Raw genomic sequence first — 17062 nt, 5'->3', positions numbered from 1 at the left:
CATTCTTAATAAAGTCCCATTCTTAATATGGGCCCACACTGTGCTAAGTGCTGAGGATATAAAGAAAAGCAAAAAAAAAAAAAAAAAAAAAAAAATCCTACTTTAAAGGAACTCACTCTATTGAAGGAGGCTACGTGCAAAGATTAATCCTTGTGAACTAGTTTTTTTTTGTTTTTTGTTTTTTTTTTTTAATGAGATTGTTAGAGGGGTCTTTAAAGAAGCACAGAAAAACCTATGTTGTCATCGCTCAGGAACTAGCTATTTCTCTAGAAAAGAGCTTAGATTCTCATCCACATACAAGAGGGAAAATAGACAAAGTCGCAAAAATCTAGACAATGAGTGGTTGCCCATCAACTGGAAAATGCCTAAACAAATTGGAGTTTTGGAATGTAATGAAAAACTATTATGTTTTGAGTAATGATAGGAGGAATTCAGAGAAATGTTGAAAGACATTTAAGAAGTACTGCAGAATGAAAAACCAAGAGAAAAATAAAATAGCTAGAATACTATAAATGAAAATGACCTGAAAAATCTCAGACACAGATAATGAAATTATTTTCTCTTGGCAGTGAGGCAAGAGACTATCAGTACTTAAGGGACAACATTTGTTTGTAGATTTTCTTCTTTTTCTGTTACAAGAAAAGGTATAATGAAAGAACAGAGAAATAACTGGTGCAAAAATAACAGTAATAACATTTATATAGCATTTTACAAATACTTTATTTTATCCTCACCACCCTGGAAGGTAGATGTTATTATGGTCTCCATTTTACAGGGAGGAAACTGAGACAGGCACAGTGATTTGTCCAAAGTCCCACAGGTTGTAAATCTCTAAGGCAGATCTTCCTGCCTACAAGTGCAATGCTTTGTTCTACTTTGCCATCACCCTGCTCATAAAACAAAAGGCATCAATGAAAGACCTTTTCTGCTCCTCCTTGCACCACTTCCCTCACCTGCTTCAGTTATATTCTCTCTCCCCCTTCTTCACAACCACCTTTTGTTTCTGTACTTTGTACTTACTTATCTGTGTGCACGTCTCTAGAAGAGTAGAAACTCCTTGAAGTCAAGAGTCTTTTTATTTTTGTACCTTCCCAGGGCTTACTTAGCACACTGTTTTTGCAAATAGAGATGTATAGTAAATAGTTGAATTGAAAGGAAATTTTTAAAATATATAGAAACAGACTGCAGGCATTGAAATTTCCTTAAAAGAAAGGACTTGTACGATTCCTTCCAACTTTAAATTTATGAACCTATGACCAGACTAAGTAAGTACAGAGGTGTAAGTGTTTCCTAGCATTCTGAGTTTGAGCACTGACCTGAATTCCTGTAACCAATTCATGTGTTTTCTAGCTTTGGTGATCTATTGTTGTTTTCGTTGTCATTGTCATTGTCATTTAAACTCCCCATGTGGAAATTCTCTTTACCAGATGCAGGTGGCAACAATTCACATCTGCTTTCAAGAGGTTGGAGGTATGGCAGATTTGCCCAGGCAGATGCTAATGTTTCACAACATTTTGATATTTTGTCTTGCTTTTCAAGTTTTGTTTTTAAAACAAAGTTTAGTTGTTATTTTTTTGGAAAATAAGCTTAGTTAAATTTTAATTTCTCTGGTTTGATGAATAAAAATAATGTTTGTTATTGAGTGTAAAACAAATGTTTGCCTTAAAAATACTCCCAAGAAAAATAATGGGGAAAAGAGGTTTAACAGTACCAAATTTCAAACAATATGACAAAGAAGTAATCATTCGAATAGTTTAGTCCTGGCCAAAAAAAATAGAGAAGTCAATCAGTGGGACAGATTAGGTCTGCACATAAATAAGCAAATAACAGGAATGAGGTGTAGACCAAGATCTCCCCCCATATAATAATGCATTTATGTAATGAAGTGCTTTAATATATATAATATAATAATGATTCTCACAGGGACCCTAAGAATTAGTATTATTATTGTACTTATTTACATAATTTCAATTATTATAGATGAAATCATTGAGGCTGAGAGAAATTAAGTGACTTGACCAGGGTCATACATGTCTCAGGCAGGATTCAAAATCACATCTTGACTCCAAGTCTAGTGTTATCATTGTTCTACCTATCTGCCTTAATAAATTCCTAATGGATTTATGATTTTGATGTAAAACATCATATAAACAAATTAGAGGAGGTATTAGAGTTCAAATTCAGCCTCAGACTCATATGAACTGTATGACCCATAGCAAGTCCTTAACCTCTAACACAGTTCCATCCACTATTTCGTAGGGATAATACCACCAATTTATAGGATTATTGTGAGGTTCAGATGAAAATATTTGTAAAGCACTTATCATAGTGCCTGGCATATAGTAGATGCTTAATAAATGCTTATTCTCTTTCCCTCACCAGCTACAAGATACAAGAACAAGGAAGAAAATACCTTTAACAAGTATAGAGTTTATAACCAATTCATAAGACAAAAGATAGAGAGGATCAATCACAGAACAAGTGGAAAGCTTTGATTCTATGAAATTGATTTTGCACAAACATTTCAATTCAGTTGAAATTAGAGGGGAAAAAATTAATTGGAAAAAAGCTTTGCAGCAAACTTCCCAGATAAAGATTTAATTTAATTTGTAGCTGCATACCTATCTATATAGAGCTGATGTACTGATTGAAATAAAAATTGCAAGCATTTCCCAATAAACAAATGGTCAAAAGCTATAAACAGATAATTCTTTTTTTTTAATAACTTTTTATTGACAGAACCCATGCCAGGGTAATTTTTTACAGCATTATCCCTTGCATTCACTTCTGTCCTGATTTTCCCCCTTCCTCCCTTTACCCCCTCCCCCAGATGGCAAGCAGTCCTTTACATTAAACAGATAATTCTCTAAAGACAACCTATAAACTATCAGTAGCTCTATCAAAAAAATACTTCAAATCACTAATTAGAAAAATTACAAATTAAGCTTTTAGATTGCACCTCACACCTCTCAGACTAACAAAGATGACAATTGTTGGAAGGACTATGGGAAGTTCACAGGCTTATAAGATTCACTGTTGAAGTTGTGAATTAGTGCCACCACTCTTCAAAGCAATTTGGAACTATCCACAAAAACTATTAAACTGTGTCTTTGAACCCACAATAGCACTTGAGGCCTGTCCTCTGAAGAGATCACAGAAAGAAGAACTAAACCTAAACATTAAACAGCTCTGCTCAAACAACAAAACAACTGGAAACTGAGTGAACAGCAACTGGAGAATGACTGAACAGATTGTGGATTACAGTCACGTATCATGATTACGGATTGATAATGGAACACTGTAATAAATCGTGAAAGGAGAGATGGTTTGATAGAAACTTAGAAAAATTTGTATGAACTGATGTCGAGTGAAATGAGCAGAACTGGGAGAACAATTTATACAATGATATTGTAAAGAAAATCTTGAAAGTTTATCTGATCAATGGAATGACCAACTGTAACTCCAGATGACTTAATGATGAAATATATGCTCAACTTTCAGAGAAAAAGATGGATTCAATATGCAGAAAGGAAGGAAAGTTAGTGATATTGTTGCCCCCCCCCCCAAAGGAGGAAAAGTCACTGAAGCATTTTTAAAACAAACAAAGTAAATAGCAAAAATTTAGAATTAAACAAGTAGAACAGTTTTGAAAGCAATATGTTGAACTCTGCTCAACAAATAACCAATCACAGTTCCAAAGAACTTGTGATAAAGTATGATATACAACTTCAAATAAAAAGCTGGGCTTAGAATGCAGATTGAAGCATATTCTCTATTTTTTTCCCTAACATCATGATTGATACAGAAATTTATTTTGCATCTCTACACATTTGTAATAGGTTATGTTTTTGTTTTTGTCTTCTCAAAGAATGGAGGAGAAGGTTGGGATGAAATTTGAAAATGAAAATAAAATTGAATTTTAAAATGTGTTAAATATATAAATATACTTTCTTAATGTGCTTGGTGACATGGACAAGAGATTGTTTCATATATTAAACATCTTTTTCTGTTCCATTTTGTATATGAAAATGTTTTCTTGGTGGCAAAAAGAATTTTTTCCAAGGAAGATGAAAATTCCCTGAGTGCACACCCTAATAAAATATGCTGCCCACACCTATGTTACTAAGCTCAGAGAATCTTCTAGGTCAAGAAAGGTTAAGCAATTTATCCATGGTTACCACCATCAGAGATAGGCCTTGAACATATGTCTTCCTGACTTTGCACATTAATCCATGCTGTTGCTTGTCCTAGGGAGTTTTAAGTTTACCTAGGAACCCTAAAGCCAAAGTACACCTTCAATTTGCTCCAGCAAGATACCATTACCACTTGCCACAGAACTGTATTCTCAAAATGCCCTGAACTGTACCTTCTCCTGAGTCACCACAACAGTACATCCCAAGGAATAGAGAGGGACAATCTTGAATCGTCTGCTTTACTGGAATTACATCATTCTGCTAGAGTTGACCTACTCTAACTGCCATTTATTCTTCCCTTGGCTGTCCTTTCTTTTTTTATGTCTGGGCTGTATTAGAGTTTGAGAGTGGGAATAGTCCCTACACCATCCCTTCCCAACACCTGGCTGCTGAAGAACACATACCTTTCTTCTATCCTAGGTGTCTTCTTCCTTCCTTCCATCAATCTCAACACTTTTCCAATCCCAGTGTTCCATCCTAGATTTTGCCAGATCTTTGTATCCTGAGGCAGCTCCTGGCACAGTGGTTAAAGTGCTGCACCTGAAATTAGGAAGACCTGAGTACAAATCCAATCTCAGACACTAGTTGTATGACTCTAGCCATGTCCCGACTTCTGCCTCAGTTTCTTTTAACTGTAAAATAGCACAAATAATAGTAGCTACCTCCTAGGAAGTGTGGAGAGGATTGGATGATATATTTGTATAAGTGCATAACATAGTGCCTAACACATAGTAAGTACCATATAAATACTTATTCCCTTTCCCACTGGAATGCCTGCTCTATAATTAACAAACTTCATTGCAATTGAAACTTCCTTTTTATCTTCTGGCACTCACTGAGAACATTGCTTTCTTGGCTACTCTTTGGCACTGCCTACTTTCATACCCCCAAATCACTGGTCATGATGGAGAGTCACAATACTCTGCCACAATACTTGAGACTGTCCCTCTATCACCACCACTCAGTATTTTCTTCACTTTTGAGGCTCATATAATCTAAATTTGTCATCCAATCCATATCAAACTCCCAAGTCACTCTCTTTAGATCAGTGTCGAGCTCATTGTCTTTCCACCTCAACTCATGCCCTCATTCTAGAAGACTTCAGCATGCACTTTAGGTTCTTTCAAATACTCTTAATTTCCCAGTTCCTCCACATAATTACCTCAACTCTTAATTCTTAGCCTAAGCAATACACAGAAATAGTCATATCCTTGGTCTTGCTACGACATTCCATGTTTATTTTATAATCTGTTATCATTCTGTCTTCCTTTTGCCTTCTGACCTCTAATCCTGTTCATCTTTATTGGATCTCCAGTCTCTCCATCTTGCAGTTCTTTCCCAAGCCATGACCCCTAATCCAACTGTACTCTCTCCTCTTCCCAATTCTAAGCTCTTTGGTGAGCCAGCTCAGCTCAACACTATTCTCTCCTCTCAGATTCCTTGTTCTATCTCAATAGATGCAGAAAAAGTATTTAATAAAATCCAACATCCATTCCTATTAAAAACTCTTGAGAATGTAGGAATAAATGGACTTTTCTTTAAAATAATTAGTAGTATCTACCGTGTTTCCTCGATAATAAGACACAGTCTTATTATTTTTTTGGACAGAAAAACACCAGAGGGCTTATTTTCAGGGGAGGGCTTATTTTAATGAACATTGACAGCAATTTTAATAAACAGGTAAATGTGAACAAAAAAAAGTACCTTTATTCAATAATGATCATGTCATCTTCTTCAACAACATCGTCATAAGTGTCCATACCCTGAATTCCATCCTGGATGTCTTGCGCCTCTATTTCCTTCAGAAGAAGTGGCCCCAATCTGTCATGTCCAGCAATATAGCTCTCTTTAAATGAACATGTCTTGTCCAGGTAACCTGCTCATAGTGCCTTGGCGACGGCTATCAATAATTTTATCCCATGACTTCTTCACCTAAGTCTTGACTTCTTGCAGACAGGGCTTCACAAAGTTTCCACACTGATTTCTTCTATTTTCAATGTAGTCATTGACTTCCATGCGCAAATGGTCCTTGAATGGCTTGTTTATTGCAATATCAAGGGTCTGGAGATAGGCAGTCATTCCTGCAGGAATCATTACTTGATCTATTCTTCTCTCTGCAAGGAAGTTCTTCATTTCTTTAGCGCGGTGAGTGCTGGCTGAGTTCTTTCATCCTCCATCATGCCCCCTGAGTTCTTCTTTTATCCTCCATCATGCCCCCTCACTCCCGCTTACATACCGGCTTTTTATGTTGTCCTGCCTCAGCTCTCCTCCGTGGCACTGCTCTCAACGGCGCCAGCAAGTAAATCACTGGGGAAGAACAGGATGACGCGCTCACTGCTGCAGCTCTGATTGGATGCAGCTTGGAGCGTGGCGTGCGTTTCAAGGGGGGGGGGGGGAAGGGAGGGGGTAGAGGGACAGTGCATACAGAGGGTACCATAATGTAGCATGTAGCACAGGGGATCACCTTCACTACAGTAGCAATCTCAACAGGGCTTATTTTAGAGGAATCTTACACAGTAAGGGGAGGGCTTCTTTTCGGGATAGGTCTTATTATTGGGGAAACACGGTATTTAAAACCAGCAGTAAGCATCATATGTAATGGGGACAAACTGCAACCATTCCCAATAAAATCAGGAGTGAAACAAGGTTGCCCACTATCACCATTACTATTCAATATTGTATTAGAAATGCTAGCTTTGGCAATAAGAGTTGAGAAAGAGATTAAAGGAATAAGAATAGACAATGAGAAAACCAAATTATCACTCTTTGCTGATGATATGATGATATACTTAGAGAACCCCAGAGATTCTACTAAAAAGTTATTAGAAACAATCCACACCTTTAGGATACAAAATAAACCCACATAAGTCATCAGATTCCTTGTTCCCCTTTTCTTTAATCCAATCACACCTTGCCAAACCCCAATCCAAAATTGCTCCTCTTATCTGATTTCTTTACTCCTATTTACATGATCTCAGCTAAAAAAAAAAAAAAAGGAAAAAAAAAACAAAAACCCAAATCTCTAATCCAGCCTCACGTTGGGAAAGACTACATCAAAATAATTCTACTGCCAAATTGATTTTTTTCCCCCACTTTCCTTCTCTGTCTTCAAGTCTAAACCCACCCTTTAAGCTGAGAACTTTGCCTCATAAATGGCTGAAGAGCTTGAGGGAACTCACAAAGGGCTTCCTCTTCCCCCCTTCTCACCTCATCCCTCTGACATACTCCATCATCTTGTCCATATTTTTCCAGTCTCTGGAGAAGAGGTAACCCTTCTCTTTGCCAACCCCTCCAGATGAATCTGATTCCATTTCCTCTTATCTTCTCCAGCAGATTGTCCCTACGTTTATCCCCTTTCATCTTTATTTCTCTTCCCTCATGATTACAAACATACTTATGTCTCCCCCATCCTCAAAAAACTTATCCTATGATCCTTGCTGCTTCTGTTATTTTTCTACTATACCTGAAAAAGTCATCTAAGTGAATTGGTGAAGTAACATGGAAAGTGTTTGAAATCTTTAAGAATGTAGAATCTGAAAAACAAAAACAAAAACAAACAAGCACATTCTTGTAATTACTGTCAGAATGATTTATTATTTCTTGAATCTTATTATGATACATAGATTGCTTCATTTCTGGTACTTGAAAATAGAGCAGAATATTAAAAAATTGTTGGGTTTTGGTTCCTCATACAGTTTAATGTGGCTAATGATTTATTTCAGAATGACTATATACTTAATAAATTGTAAATTCCATTTTTCAAAATCATATTTTACTCAAACATATTGAAGCTGGGAAGTTTAGGTTGCAATACAAAGATTTTCCCTCCTTCTGTTTGCTCTGTGCTGTTTTTATGTTTATTTTTTCCTTTCAAATAGTATTTTGGATGTTTAGAAGGATTGCACATGTTTAACCAATATCGGATTGCTTGCTGTCTTGGGGAGAGGAGAGGAGGGAAAGAGGGAGAAAATTTTGGAACACAAAAGTTTTGTAAAATGATTGTATATGTATAATCTACATCAGATTGCTTACTATCTTGGGGAAAGGGATAAAGGGAGGGATGGAGGGAGGAAAGGAAACAAATTGGAACTCAAAATATTACAAAAAAAGAAAACTATCTTTACATGTATGTGAAAAAATAAAATACTACTAAATATTTTTGAAGAATATTTTATTTTTTCCTATTATGTATAAAGACAATTTTTGGGGGGAGGGGTATAAAACTTTTATTTGTTTTTTTTGTTCCAACTTTTCCCCTCCTTCCCCCCACTTCCCCTCTCCTAGATGACAGGTAGTCCAATATATGTTAAATATGTTAGAGTATATGTTGAATCCAATATATGTATACATATTTATACAGTTACTTTGCTGCACAAGAAAAATCGTCTCTAGAAAGAAAGTTTAAGAAACTGAGGGAAAAAAAAGAAAAATGTAAGCAAACAGTTACAGAAAGAGTGGAAATGCTATGTTGTGGTCCTCACTCATTTCCCATATTTCTTTCTCTGGGTATAGCTGATTCTCTTCATTACTAAACAATTGGAAATGGTTTGAATCATCTCATTGTTGAAGAGAGCCACATCCATCAGAGCTGATCATCATATAGTCTTGTTGAAGTGTATAATGATCTCCTTGTTCTGCTCATTTCACTTAGCATCAGTTCATTTAAGTCTCTCCAAGCCTCTCTGTATTCATCCTGCTGGTTATTTCTTACAGAACAATAATATTCCATAACATTCATATGCCATAATTTATTCAGCCATTCTCCAATTGATGGGCATCCACTCAGTTTCCAGGTTCTTGCCACTACAAAGAGGGCTGCCACAAACATTTTTGCACATGTGGGTCCCTTTCCCTCCTTTAAGCAGAAACACTGCTGGGTCAAAGGGTATGTACAGTTTGATAACTTTTTGAGCATAGTTCCAAATTGCTCTCCAGAATGGCTGGATCCATTCACAATTCCACCAACAATATATCCATATCCCAGTTTTTCCACATCCCCTCCAACTTTCGCAATTATCTTTTCCTGTCATCTTAGCCAATCTGAGAGGTGTGTAGTGGTATCTCAGAGTTGAAAGACAATTTTTAACATTGATTTTTAATAAAATTTTGAGTTCCAAATTTTCTTCTTCCTTCCTTTCTCTCCCCTCTCCCTAAGATGATAAGCAATTTGATATAGGTTTTATATATATACAAATATATATACACACACACATATATATACATATATATATACACACACATATATATACATACACACACACACACACACATATATATATATATATGTAATAATGTAAAATATATCCATATCCCAGTTTTTCCACATCCCCTCCAACTTTCGCAATTATCTTTTCCTGTCATCTTAGCCAATCTGAGAGGTGTGTAGTGGTATCTCAGAGTTGAAAGACAATTTTTAACATTGATTTTTAATAAAATTTTGAGTTCCAAATTTTCTTCTTCCTTCCTTTCTCTCCCCTCTCCCTAAGATGATAAGCAATTTGATATAGGTTTTATATATATACAAATATATATACACACACACATATATATACATATATATATACACACACATATATATACATACACACACACACACACACACATATATATATATATATGTAATAATGTAAAAGATATTGCCATATTAGTCATGTTGTGAAAGAAGAAACAGAACAAATGAGGGGAATGAAAAAAAATAATAAAGCAAAAATAATATGTTTCAATTGCATTCAAACTCCATAAGTTCTTTCTCTGGATGTGGATAGCATTTTCCATCATGAGTCTTTTGGAATTGTCTTGGATCATCATATTGCTGAAAAGAGCTAAGGCAATCATAGCCAATTATTGTAAAATGTTGCTGTTACTGTGTACAATGTTCTGATGCTATTTGCTTCATTTTGCATCAGTTCATGTAAGTCTTCCCAGGTTTTTCTGAAATCTGCCTGCTCATCATTTCTTATAGCACAATAGTATTCCATTATGTCAATATACCATAACTTGTTCAGCCATTCTCCAATTGATAGCCTTCCCCAATTGATAGCCTTCCCCTCTATTTCCAATTCTTTGTCATCACAAAAGACCTGCTATAAATATTTTTGAACATGTAAGTCCTTTTCCCTTTTTTAATGATCTCTTTGGGATACAGGTCTAGTAATGATATTGCTGGATAAAAAGTCATGCACTGCTTGATTGCCCTTTGGGCATAATTCCAAATTGCTCTCCATATTTCTGTATTTATTCAAGGAATTTCCCCTAGCTAAAAAAAAAAAAAAAAATAGTCAAATATATTTGACCTCCATTTCCTCTTTTTCTGTCAGCTCCTAAATCCCCCTCTAATTACCCCTTCCCACTTTCTCATTCAACTCAAACTCTCTCCAGAATTACTTAATTGACAAGTCTATTTGTCAATTCTCATTTTCCACTTAACCTTTCTGCCTCATTTTACTATTCTGATCACCTGGATACTTCCTCCCCTCTGGTCTTGGTTCTCCTTCTACCATTTAGGACTGTTCAGTCATTTTGACTGGATATTCATCATATCCCACTAAGGGTGGGCATCACATGATGATCCTGTGATCTTTTTTCTTTAATCTCTCCTATGGGAGGGAAGAAAGAAATGAGCATTTATTAAGCACTTATTATGTACCAACCATTTTATTTTACAAATCGCTCATTTTGCTTCTCCAGATAATCCTGTGAGGTAGGTGCTATTATTATCCCCATTTTACAGTTGAGGAATCTGAGGTTGAGAAAAATTAAGTAATTTAGCTCAGTCTCACAGGTTAGTGTGTATTTCTGGGTAGGTTCAAACACTGGTCTTCCTGACTCCAGACACAGAGCTTTATCTCCTGTACCACCCAATTGGTAGCACATATTGTCTTCTTGAGGTTCAATAATCAACTACTTGAAAATGTTTTTCCCGATCTATATATTCTTGATTCTCCTGAGCTCCAGTCCTACATCTCCAGATGCCTGTTGGACATTTCAATCTCAACCCAACTCAAATCCAACATTATTAAAAATTCTTCCCAACTTTTCTATTACATTTGAAGGTGCCAATAGCTATTCCAGGCTAGTAACCTTGGTTCCTCATTCTCTGTAACCCTACATATCCAATCATTTGCTTAATCTTGGCATTTTTATATTCACAACAATTCTCATATACATCCCCTTCTCTCCATTTATATGGCCACATATAGTCCTAGTTCTTACTGCCTTTCACCTAGAATATTGCAAGTCTTTTTTTTTTTGTTAGTTAAATTGACTTGTTTTTGTAAATAATAGCTTTTAATTTTCAAAATATATGCAAAGATAATTTTCATTATTCATTCTTGCAAAACTTGTGTTCTAAATTTTTTCTCCCTTCCTTCCCCCTCCCCTTCCTCTAAACAGCAAGTAATCCAATATATGTTAAACATGTGAAATTTTTCTATACATATTTCCACAATTATCATGCTGCACAAGAAAAAAATCAGATCAAAAAGGGAAAAATGAGAAAGAAAACAAAAAGCAAACAACACAAAAGATAAAAAATACCATGCTGTGATGTAGAGGGCCAGTACTTGAAACAAGGATACTTACAACAAGGTGTTAACTCAGTAGAATTGATGAGATGAGGGTTCTCTAGTTCACATATATACTTAGTACTTAGTATGGTGATGTAATTGTTCTTTAGTTCACACATATTCAGTATGCTGTAATGATGTAATTGTACTAAGATATATAAGAGTTAAGAAGGACTGGAAATGAGACATTTCATCTTTGACCAGCCTCTAGTGTCTGTCCTGACTTCATCACTTCTCCATTAAGACCAAGGACTCAGAGTGTACCCTGTTATTGAAGAGTTTGACTCTTCAGGTCAAGAAAAAAGAAAATACATTCTGTTTAATATGAAAATTATTAAAGATCTGGAAAAGGGTTGCACTCTTTATGGATCTACATTGTCTTATGTCAAGATGTTATTAGAGAATTTGACTTTTGAAGTTTTAATCCCTAATGACTGGAAATCTTTAGCAAGGATATGTTTAGAACCTGGACAAAACTTGTTGTGGCTTTCTGAGTATAATGAATTCTAAAGAATACAAGCCCAATGAAATAGGCAACCTGGAATTAATATACCAATCACATGTGACCAACTAACAGGTGTAGGTCATTATGCAGACACTTTAGTGCAGATTAATTATCCTACAGCAGCATATGAGCAAATTGCTGCTGCTGCTATCTAAGCATGGGGCACCCTCCCAGGAAGACAAGATAGTGGGGAAGCCTTCACAAAAATAGTGCAAGGTCAAAATGAACCCTTTGCTGATTTTGGGGGACGTTTGCAGACAGCTGTCATATGAACTATTGGTGAAAATATAGCAACAGAAATTATGATAAGTTAATTTGTTAGAGAAAATGCTAATGAGGTTTATATGCAGAACATGAAAAGATGGGGTCCCTTTTGGCAAGGGACTTCCGGAGAGACTCATCAGTGCTTTTAATGTGGTAAAGTAGGGCACTGAAAGCTCAATGTTGGCATAAAAAACAGGGTGGGAGAACAAGACCCAAAACCCTATGTCCAAAATGCAATAGAGGCTTCCATCGGGCATCAGAATATAGATTGATTCAGGGAAATGGGAAGCTGGGCTCAGCTGCAGGGCCCCAGGCAAAAAAAACACTTGGGGCATGATGGCAGCCACCCAGAGTGTCTTTAGAAATTCAGTACTTCCACATGATCAATCAGCTGAGAAGCAACCTGATGGGGAAAAGGGATTGCAATTGGGGAGCAATGAAGAGAGTGGCTTTACATGATTCGCCTGAGGAAATGTGTCATGGTGGACATAGAACCAGCATTGAGACCAGGAGGACTTCATTCAAGACCTACCTTTAAAATATACTGTCTGTGGAAAATGAATGGATGCCCATCAATTGGAGAATGGCTGGGTAAATTGTGGTATATGAATGTTATGGAATAATATTGCTCTGTAAGGAATGACGAGCAGGATGAATACAGAGAGGCTTGGAGAGACCTACATGGACTGATGCTAAGTGAGATGAGCAGAACCAGGAGATCATTATACACTTCGACAACGATATTGTATGAGGATGTATTCTGATGGAAGTGGATTTCTCTGACAAAGAGACTTAAATGAGTTTCATTGGATAAATGATGGACAGAAACAGCTACACCCAAAGAAGAAATACTGGGAAATGAATGTGAACTATTTGATTTTTGATTTTCTTCCCGAGTTATTTTTACCTTCTGAATCCAATTCTCCCTGTGCAGCGGGAGAACTGTTCGGTTCTGCAAATATGTATTGTATCTAGGATATACTGCAACATATTTAACATATATAGGACTGCGTGCCATCTTGGGGGGGGGAGGAGGGAGGGAGGGGAAAAAACGAAACATAAGTGATTGCAAGGGATAATGCTGTGTAAAAATTATCCTGGCATGGATTCTGTCAATACAAAGTTATTATTAAATAAAATTAAATTTAAAAAAATAAAAATAAAATAAAATAAAATATACTGTCTGACTCTGAGATACCACTACATACCTGTCAGATTGGCTAAGATGACAGGAAAAAATAATGATGAATGTTGGAGGGGATGCGGGAAAACTAGGACACTGATGCATTGTTGGTGGAACTGTGAACGAATCCAACCATTCTGGAGAGCAATCTGGAATTATGCCCAAAAAGTTATCAAACTGTGCATACCCTTTGATCCAGCAGTGTTTCTATTGGGCTTATATCCCAAAGAAATACTAAAGAAGGGAAAGGGACCTGTATGTGCTAAAATGTTTTGGCAGCCCTGTTTGTAGTGGCTAGAAACTGGAAATTGAATGGATGCCCATCAATTGGAGAATGGCTGGGTAAATTGTGGTATATGAATGTTATGGAATATTATTGTTCTGTAAGAAATGACCAGCAGGATGAATACAGAGAGGCTTGGAGAGACTTACATGAACTGATGCTAAGTGAAATGAGCAGAACCAGGAGATCACTTTACACTTCGACAACGATATTGTATGAGGATGTATTCTGATGGAAGTGGATTTCTTTGACAAAGACTCAATTTCAATTGATAAATGATGGACAGAAGCAGCTACACCCAAAGAAAGAACACTGGGAAACGAATGTGAACTATTTGCATTTTTGTTTTTCTTTCCAAGTTGTTTTTTACCTTCTGAATCTAATTCTCCCTGTGCAACAAGAGAACTGCTCGGTTCTGCAAACATATATTGTATCTGGGATATACTGCAACATATTTAACATATATAGGACTGCTTGCCATCTAGGGGAGGGGGTGGAGGGAGGGAGGGGAAAAATCAGAACAGAAGCGAGTGCAAGGGATAATGTTGTAAAAAAAATTACCCTGGCATGGATTCTGTCAATATAAAGTTATTATAAAATAAAATAAAATATTAAAAAAAAAGAAAACCCTAAAAAAAAATAATAAAAATAAAATAGACTGTCTGTGTGGCCCTTCGCAAGTTGCTTAACCTCTGAGCACTCTAGGCAACTTCCTAACACTGTAAGTTGCAGAGAAGGTTCTAGTTGGCAATAATAAAAGAAGTTTCTTCACTCATGAATTGGCTCTCTTTACATTACTTTTTTAAATTTTTGACAAAGATGCACTGGTTCCAGCAGACAGGTTTTATAACCTGCCAGAAGGGCAGTGTCCAGTGCGAGCATCTCCACTATCTTTAGATAATTGCCAGGTGATATGGAGAGATCCAGAAAGTGGTGAATGGAAGGGACCAGATAGGTTAACTGCTTGGGACAGAGGGTTTGCTTGTATGTCTACAGATGGAGAAGGAATCAGATGGGTGCCAATAAGCCATATTCGCCTTATCCATTAGAGAGACAGAAAAAGAAAAGGCCCTTGAAATAAAGGAGAAGACCCAAGAAACATCAAGTGGTTCCATCTCTGACAACATGTGCCACTGAAAGAGCCTGACAGTTAACCCTATGTGTATGGCAATTGACTCATGAGCATCAAAAATTGTTGATGAGATTGGTACAGGATTTCAAAACCTACAGAAATCATTGAATTCCCTGAGACATGATAAGATTGTTGAAGGACTTGAAAACCCTCAGGAATCATTGGATTCCTTAACACCTGATGAGACTGTTGCAGAACTTCAAAACTTGCAGGAATCATTGGATTCCCTGACACATGAAGTAATGGACAATAGATTGGTTTTGGACTATCTCTTGGCTGCTGAAAGAGATGTATGTGTGATTATTATTTATATACCCTCCTTCTAGGACTTATGGACATGTGTAATTCCTCATGTTGATTCATGTTATTTGTTACATCACTACAAGCCTGTGTTATATTACTATATACTTGTGTAATACCTCTCATGCTGATGGATTTGTGTATACCTGTTTCAAGTAAGACCCTTCAGCCCAGAAGAAACCTGCTAACAATATCTGGTTTGGTGTTTTCACCTCCCTGAGAAGTCAGGGAGGACATGTTCACCTCCTTTTTGGTGTTCTCACCTCTCTTCTTGAGAAGTTAGGGAGGGCATGACCACCTGTGTTCTAAAACAAAAGAAAGTGGGAGATTTAGAGGGCCAGAACTCTGGAGAAGTATACTTGAACAAGGATACTTACAACAAGGTGTTAACTAAGTGGAATTGATGAGATCATGGTTCTCTAATTCACATATATACTTAGTACTTAGTATGGTGATGTAATGGTTCTCTAGTTCACACATATTCAGAATGCTGTAATGATGTAATTATATTAAGGTGTATAAGGGCTAAGAAGGACTGGAAAAGAGACAGTCCATCTTGCACCAGCCTTGTGATGGCTGTCCTGCCTTCATCACTTCTCTGGCTGATCCTGAGGACCTCCAGAAAACTAGTTAGAACATTATACTGTGATCCACAGTCAGCCCCTTAGTCCTTTTTCTGGATGCAGATGGCTCTCTTCATCATAAGTCTATTGGAATTGGCCTGAATCACCTCATTGTTGTTGAAAAGAGCTAAGTCCATCAGAGTTGATCATCACATAATCTTGTTGTTGTGTATAGTATTCCCTTTGTTCTTTTCATTTCATTCAGCATCAGTTCAAGTAAGTCTCTCCAGGTCTTTCTGAAATCATCCTGTTGGTCGTTTTTTACAGAATAATATTCCATAACATTTATATACTATAATTTATTCAGCCATTCTCCAACTAATGGGCATCCACTCAGTTTCCAGTTTCTGGCCACTACAAAAAGGGCTGCCACAAACATTTTTGCACATACAGGTCCTTGTCCCTCCTTTAAGATCTCTTTGGGATACAGGCTCAGTAGAGACACTGCTGGATCAAAGGGTATGGCCAGTTTGATAGCTCTTTGGGTATATTTCCATATTGCTCTTCAGAATGGTTGTCACAACTCCACCAACAATGGATTGGTGTTCCAATTTCCCCAATTAAATAAATTTAATTTTTCGTTAAATTTTCCTGTCATCTTAGCCTATATGAGAGGTATGTAGTAGTACTTCAGAGTTGTCTTAATTTGCATTTCTCTGACTCATAGTGATTTAGAGCATTTTTTTATATGACTAGAAATGATTTTAATTTCATCTGAAAATTGTCAGCCTTTGACCATTTATCAGTTGGAGAATGGATTGTATTCTTATAGATTTGAGTCAGTTCTTTATATGCAATAGTCTTTTAGTGGTCTCCCTGTGCCTCCAGTCTTTAACACCCAAATCTATCCTCCATTCAATTGCCACAGGAATTTTGCTAAAATGTAGATCTGCTGGCTGATATTGGAAAAACTTATATGAACTGTGAGTGAAGTGACCAGAACCAAGAGAACATTGTACACAGTAATAGCAAGATTGTGTGATGATCAATTGTGATGGATTTAGCTCTTTTTAG

The 17062-nt window shown here is 36.6% G+C and overlaps 1 long non-coding RNA gene across 1 annotated transcript; it reads right to left on the bottom strand.

The window, feature by feature from the left end:
• Positions 1-5880: 5880 nt before the first annotated feature.
• LOC127558960 (uncharacterized) lies at positions 5881-9324 on the bottom strand. Its single transcript, XR_007953044.1, has 2 exons — positions 7657-9324; positions 5881-6500 (listed from the first exon to the last, which is right to left on the bottom strand). It is a non-coding gene; the product is annotated as an uncharacterized LOC127558960 (long non-coding RNA).
• Between the last annotated feature and the right edge of the window lie 7738 nt (positions 9325-17062).

The sequence above is a fragment of the Antechinus flavipes genome, chromosome 4 (assembly GCF_016432865.1).
Source record: "Antechinus flavipes isolate AdamAnt ecotype Samford, QLD, Australia chromosome 4, AdamAnt_v2, whole genome shotgun sequence".
NCBI classification, from domain to species: domain Eukaryota; kingdom Metazoa; phylum Chordata; class Mammalia; order Dasyuromorphia; family Dasyuridae; genus Antechinus; species Antechinus flavipes.
This window is presented reverse-complemented; position numbering and strand designations above follow the sequence as displayed.